Raw genomic sequence first — 5,841 nt, forward strand, 5'->3', positions numbered from 1 at the left:
AACAACTCGCTTGATTGGATTGTGAATTTTGAGAATTTTGGCTGAAATTAGAATTTTGAGCATTAAGAGAACTGTGCAAAAGCGTGTGATGTTTTTAGTTGCAGTGAAAACACCGTTTTTCACTAGGACATTGAAACGTTTTGTGATCGCAAGCTAAACAATTTTCGCAAACGCCGATTTGTTTCACATGTTTCAATATTGCAGGAACATCCAGCTTCAAAAATGAGTGGCACGAACGAAGTGAATGCTGACCCTTGTGGCATATTGCGCAGCTATACTTCAGCTTCTTCACCGACTTCATATGCAGCACCTTTGGTTTCAGCTTCAACTGTTCCTTACTCGAACCGAGTTAACTTTGGGTTTGGAGTTCGGCTGACAAACAACCTCTAAAAAACGAAACCTAGTTGTCAAAAAGGTTGAAAATTCTCTAAAGGTAACTCTGTACTCAAACCAAGCTTTTCTTCCCACAACTGTTGAGTTTTTGCTGGTAATTTTTGCAGGAGAGTGAAAATAATTACAACATCCCAACTATCTACAGGAACACCTAAATTCTTCAAAGCACAAAGCACCTCTGTTGACTTGTCTAAGAGGCCCTTGATGGAATCTGCTGTTTCAACACTGACTGCTGGCTGGTCGAATAATTTTTTAAGCTGAGTGGTGACCAAAATCCGCTTATGGTCGTAACGCGTTACCAAATGTCCTATCAAGTAATTCTTAGTTTTCTGTTCAGGTTTCAAATTTCTTAACTTTGCGCTATTTTTCAAAATTTGTGAACATGTCTTATTGAAAACCTTTAATTCCACTGAATCACTCATTGTAACACACTCAATATATATAAAAAATCAATATAATCAATATTGTTAAAGATTATTCACTCACTTTGATTTTTCATCATAGGTGTAATAAGGTGTAATAAGTAGAAGAGGTGTTCAATATAAGAGTTTATTAACAATACCCATGGCATGATGGTTAGTGCGTTGGACTCAGTCGTTCTTTGACTTCCAAACAGTGAAGAAGTGCTAGTTATTATATTTATTTCAAAGTTAAATAAGTTCAATAGTTTTATTAAAACTTAAGTTGGCTAGTTGCCACTGTATTATATAACAGATCGGTAGCCTAGTGGAGGTGGCGTCCGCATTCATCAGTCGTTCTTTGACTTCCAGAGAGATAGCAAGTGTTTACAAATGATTAATAGTTAATTTTAAATTAAAAAGTGAATTTGTAGGGTTTTAAAATTATGAAGGCAGTAAGCCACAGTTTCCAATAATTAATCGGTAGCATAGCGGAGGTGGCGAGTCGACAAGAAATATTGTCGCTTTTTTTCATAACAGAGAAATAGTCGATTTTATTAACCAGGAAGAAAGTAAAATGGAAAAGGAGAAGAAAACAGGGGTATCGAAAGATACCTCTGCTAATGTGGTACCACCAGCGGTACCCAAATTCACCGCAACATCATCAGGCCACCAGCCTGATGGGTCGTTATCAACAACAACTGCCAAAAGGAGAAGGCATAAGCCCAATCTGGTAGACAGAAACAATGCTGCCAAGCGCGGAGCGATGCGGAAGAAAGTGCAGCCAAAGGGAAAAGGGATGACGTCACAAAGCGATTCGTCAGACGGTGAAATTCACTACGTCTCCGAAGGTGGAGGGGGGCACTCAGTGCACCTAAAAATAAAAATAGGTTTTCAAGCCTAGCGCCACCATAACAGCCTAAGGAAAGGGAGAGGGAGGTGCCTGATGCCCCAAAAGACTACGAAGCCGATGAACTGGAGCTGGCACAAGTGCTGCAGGCAAAAAAGCAGCAAATAGATGCCTATGAGGACCAGCTAAAAAAGCTGAAGGAGGTGATGGAGCCCCTTCTCAGTGCACTGAAGGCCAAACTTGAAGCGCGCCTACAAAAAGAGGAAGCTAAGAAGGAGGAAAAAGCAACACAATGGCTGCAACAGCTGCAACAGGCGAAACAAAAAAAGTAAGAAACAAGGCAACAAAAACAACGACCACAGCAGCAACAACCAAAGCCCGCTACCAAAATCACTGGAGCGGAGCAAAAAATGAAGACTTAATCAGCAGTGACAGGCCCAATGCCTGAGGGCCCAGCCACCTCGAGTAAGGCCAAGCAGCAACAACAAGAGCTACAACCAAGGCAGCAGCAGCAGCAGAAACAGCAACAAAAGCCGCAGAAGCAGCAGCAACACCAAAAACAACCAAAGGCTAGAAAAGAAAAAATACCACCCGTTAGGACCCATCAGGTTGACATACAGGATATTAAACAGGTATGTAAGTCGGCCACTAAGGGCAAATTTCTCGTTAAAATTTTAAATGAAAAAGAAAAGTAGTATTCGGTAAAGTGTTTCTCACTGGCCAAATACAAGTTAGTAAAAGAAATGCTATAAGAGGCCACAGCTGAGTTCTTCAGCTACACGCCTAAATGTGAAAAATTTAAGACGGTCTTTCTGAAGGACATAAGTTCCTGCACGGAACCAGAGGATCTCTTAGATGAGCTCCGCCAAAAAGCCTTTGACGATCTCGATTTTAACGGCGTCAAGCCTTTCACTACGGTGAATTCAAGACGAGGGGGTTATAGGCTGCCAATGTTCCTCGTAACATTATCGCCCCAAAGCAGTTTTGATAGTGTGAAGAGAATTGCATCTCTCGACAATCAAGCTGTACACTGGGAACCATTAAAAAGGCACGACGACATTTTACAATGTACAAAGTGCCAGAGGTTTGGCCATGCCAATGCCAACTGCAATATGCAGTTGCGCTGTGTCAGGTGCGCAGAAACCCACAACGAAGGAGAATGCAAGCTGGGGAATGAGCTGGTTGAGGATCTGACCCTGCTCATATGAGTCCTTTGTGGAAACCAAGGGCTCCCGGCTTACTAAAGGGGTTGCCCTAAGGTCCAACAAATAAAACAAAAACCAGCCAGTCAAAAAGCCGAAAGAAGTTGAATAGTTCGACAGGCTCCAATACAAAAATTAGTGGAGCCCAAATTTTCTTACGTCCAAATGGTGTCAGGGAATGGGAACACGAGACAGGCTCCACCAACGGTTGCCCCAAAGGCCCCTGTTCCTAAGGCACCAGAGGTGCAGCCTGACATTGTAGCCTTGTTGTTGAGTATTCAAGGTCAACTAACAGGACTGCAAAGTCAGATAAAGGGGCAAGGCAAAAGGGTAGATCATCCCTACTCTTTGTTGCCTGGCCTGGCGTAATTAAGACCATAATGGGCGCGCTGCCGGAGACGCGACTAAAAGTCCTAACTGTGAATGTAAATTCACTGATAAGGATTGAACGAAGAGCCAATATGTTCCAATTGTTGAAAGACTACAGTCCCGATGTGTTTATGGCTAGCGAAACTAAGCTAAACTACAAACACAAATTGACTCATAAAAATTACAATATCGTAAGAAGAGACCGGCCCGACTCCACTCAAGGGGCGGTGTCGCTCTCTTTATAAGAAAAGGAATTAACTATAAAGTCATACACAACATTGAATTGTGAAAGCTCAAGACGCTAGAAGTTTGCGTTGTAAGCATCTCTCTCACTCAAGGGAAGCGGATGTATATGATTGCGGCTTATGCGGCTGGAGCTCCGCAGGTTACTTACTTTGCTTCAGAACTCGAGATTCGTTTTAGGGAACTTAAACTAAGCTTGGAAGAAAACTATCTCATCTTGGCCGGTGATTTGAACGCAAAGCATGAAGATTGGGGAAATCAACATAGTAATCCCAGAGGTAATCATCTTTTTAATTTGATGAATCTTTACAGCGTTGAATGTGGCGTCGACCTGCTGGCTACTGAAAGGCCATCGTATCCAAGAAGCGGCTCCTTTCTGGATCTTTTGCTGTACGACACCAGACTGACAGTAACAGACAAAGTGGATAATCACCCTCGAAACTGCTTACAGACAGTCGAGTACGACAATGATCACTGCGGACTGGCTGCTGTAATGCAGATTCCAACGAACTAGTGGAGTTTGAGAAATACGTTGCAACGCACTCTTACAATTACAGTAAGATGCGTTGGCCTCGTTTCACCAACGCCCTAGCGAGAGTACATCGTTTAAATGACATAGCCCCACCAAATAACAGAAACCTGATAAATATAGAAATTGACCAACATTTACAACAGATGGACGATGACTATTGACGCACTACGTAGACACAAGAGTGGCTTACTGACAAGACTCAAAAACTTGTACAGAAGACTAAGAGGCCCACATGACTTGAAGGTGAGGACGCTGAAGTCATCAATAAAAAATGTCAATCTGTTAATTAAGGAGAACTACTTGTTATCAGTTTACAAGTACTGGGACCGCAAGATCCGGTCAGTTAATTCGAGTGAACCTAGTTTTTTCCCTAAAATCAACAAGATATTTAGGAAAAAGAACGACAATGACCTTTCGAGGCTAAAACTCCAAAGAACCGAAGAGAACATAGACCTACTTAGGACAGCGCAAATAGATCCAGAAGAAGGTATCTTTGACGTTGACTTCTATATAATTGAAGATTCGAAGGAAAAAGTGGAGGCAGTGGGAGCTGCTTTCCAGTAAGTGTACAAGGTGTACAAACAGAGCCCTACTTAATCGCTTTTACCTTCGAAATGATATGACACAATGGCGATCTGAGAACCGCGGTTTCATGCGGTTCAATGACGATTCCTTGGCAAATCCCATAATCGCCGAGCAAACGGGACCAAGTCCCTTGTTAGTGACGAAGGTTGAGCTTCAGCTCATCTTCAATTCAATAAAAAATAAAAAGTCAGCAGGTGTCGATGGTATATCCAACGTTGTACTAAGACATTTACCGATGGAAGCAATTGACATTTACACCACGCTCTTCAATAATGCACTGAATAATGCATATTATCCAGTGCATTGGAAGACCGCTGTGGTTCATCCTCTCCCGAAAAAGGGAAAGGACAACTCCAACCCGTCAAATCTTCGGTCGATAAGTCTTCTTCCGAGCTTCAGCAAAGTTTTCGAAAAGATCATCAAAAGGGCTCTGACTAAGTGGGCTGTGGACAACAACATAATTCCGGATAAACAGTTGGGGTTCAAGGCGGGTCATGACACAATTCATGCTGCGTCTAAACTCGTTTCTGATATCCAATGGAATAAATCAAAACAACAATGCACAGGTGCTGTTTTGGTTGATTTGGAAAAGGCCTTTGACACCGTATGGTTAGAGGGTCTTTACTTAAAACTGAGCAGGCTTGGCAGAGCTTTTTCGGTTCAGTAGGGCTGTGTCCGAACGGGACCGAACTGAAAGGGTGAAGCAGGAGAACCAGTTTTGGTGGCTTCAATCAGCACTTGATAGTGGGTAGTCGGGATGGAGTTTTAAGCCTTGGCCGGCTTACATACTTGTTTTATAGTTTTAGGGTTTAGTTTTAAGTAGAATAGGCATGGTGGCACAAAAAGAAATACAAACAAAAAAACATAAAAAAAAGAAAGAAAAAAAAAAGAAGACAACAAAATACCAAAATATTAGATACTTAGATTTGCTGCTGTGATTGTTGTAGTTTTAAGTAGTTTATAGGCAGAATTGAATAACATTTTCTATTAAGGACCTTATTTTAAGTACTTTTAAGTAAAAATAAAAAAGGATATTGATTATTAAATTTTCTAATAAATACAAAAATAAATAAAATTTAAATTGAAGTATAATAGATCTTAGGGCCGAAATTCCTTAGTAGTTAGTGTCATAGTTGAACTAAGAGTGTCCGTATGGAACCATTAAGTTAGTTGTAAGTTATGGATAATTAGGCTAGTTTTATGAATTTTTGTCTAGCTTTAAGATCGGTTTAAGAATGACTTAATAAAAATGAATTTAAAAAAAAAGGC

The sequence above is a fragment of the Eupeodes corollae genome, chromosome 1, assembly GCF_945859685.1.
Source record: "Eupeodes corollae chromosome 1, idEupCoro1.1, whole genome shotgun sequence".
NCBI classification, from domain to species: domain Eukaryota; kingdom Metazoa; phylum Arthropoda; class Insecta; order Diptera; family Syrphidae; genus Eupeodes; species Eupeodes corollae.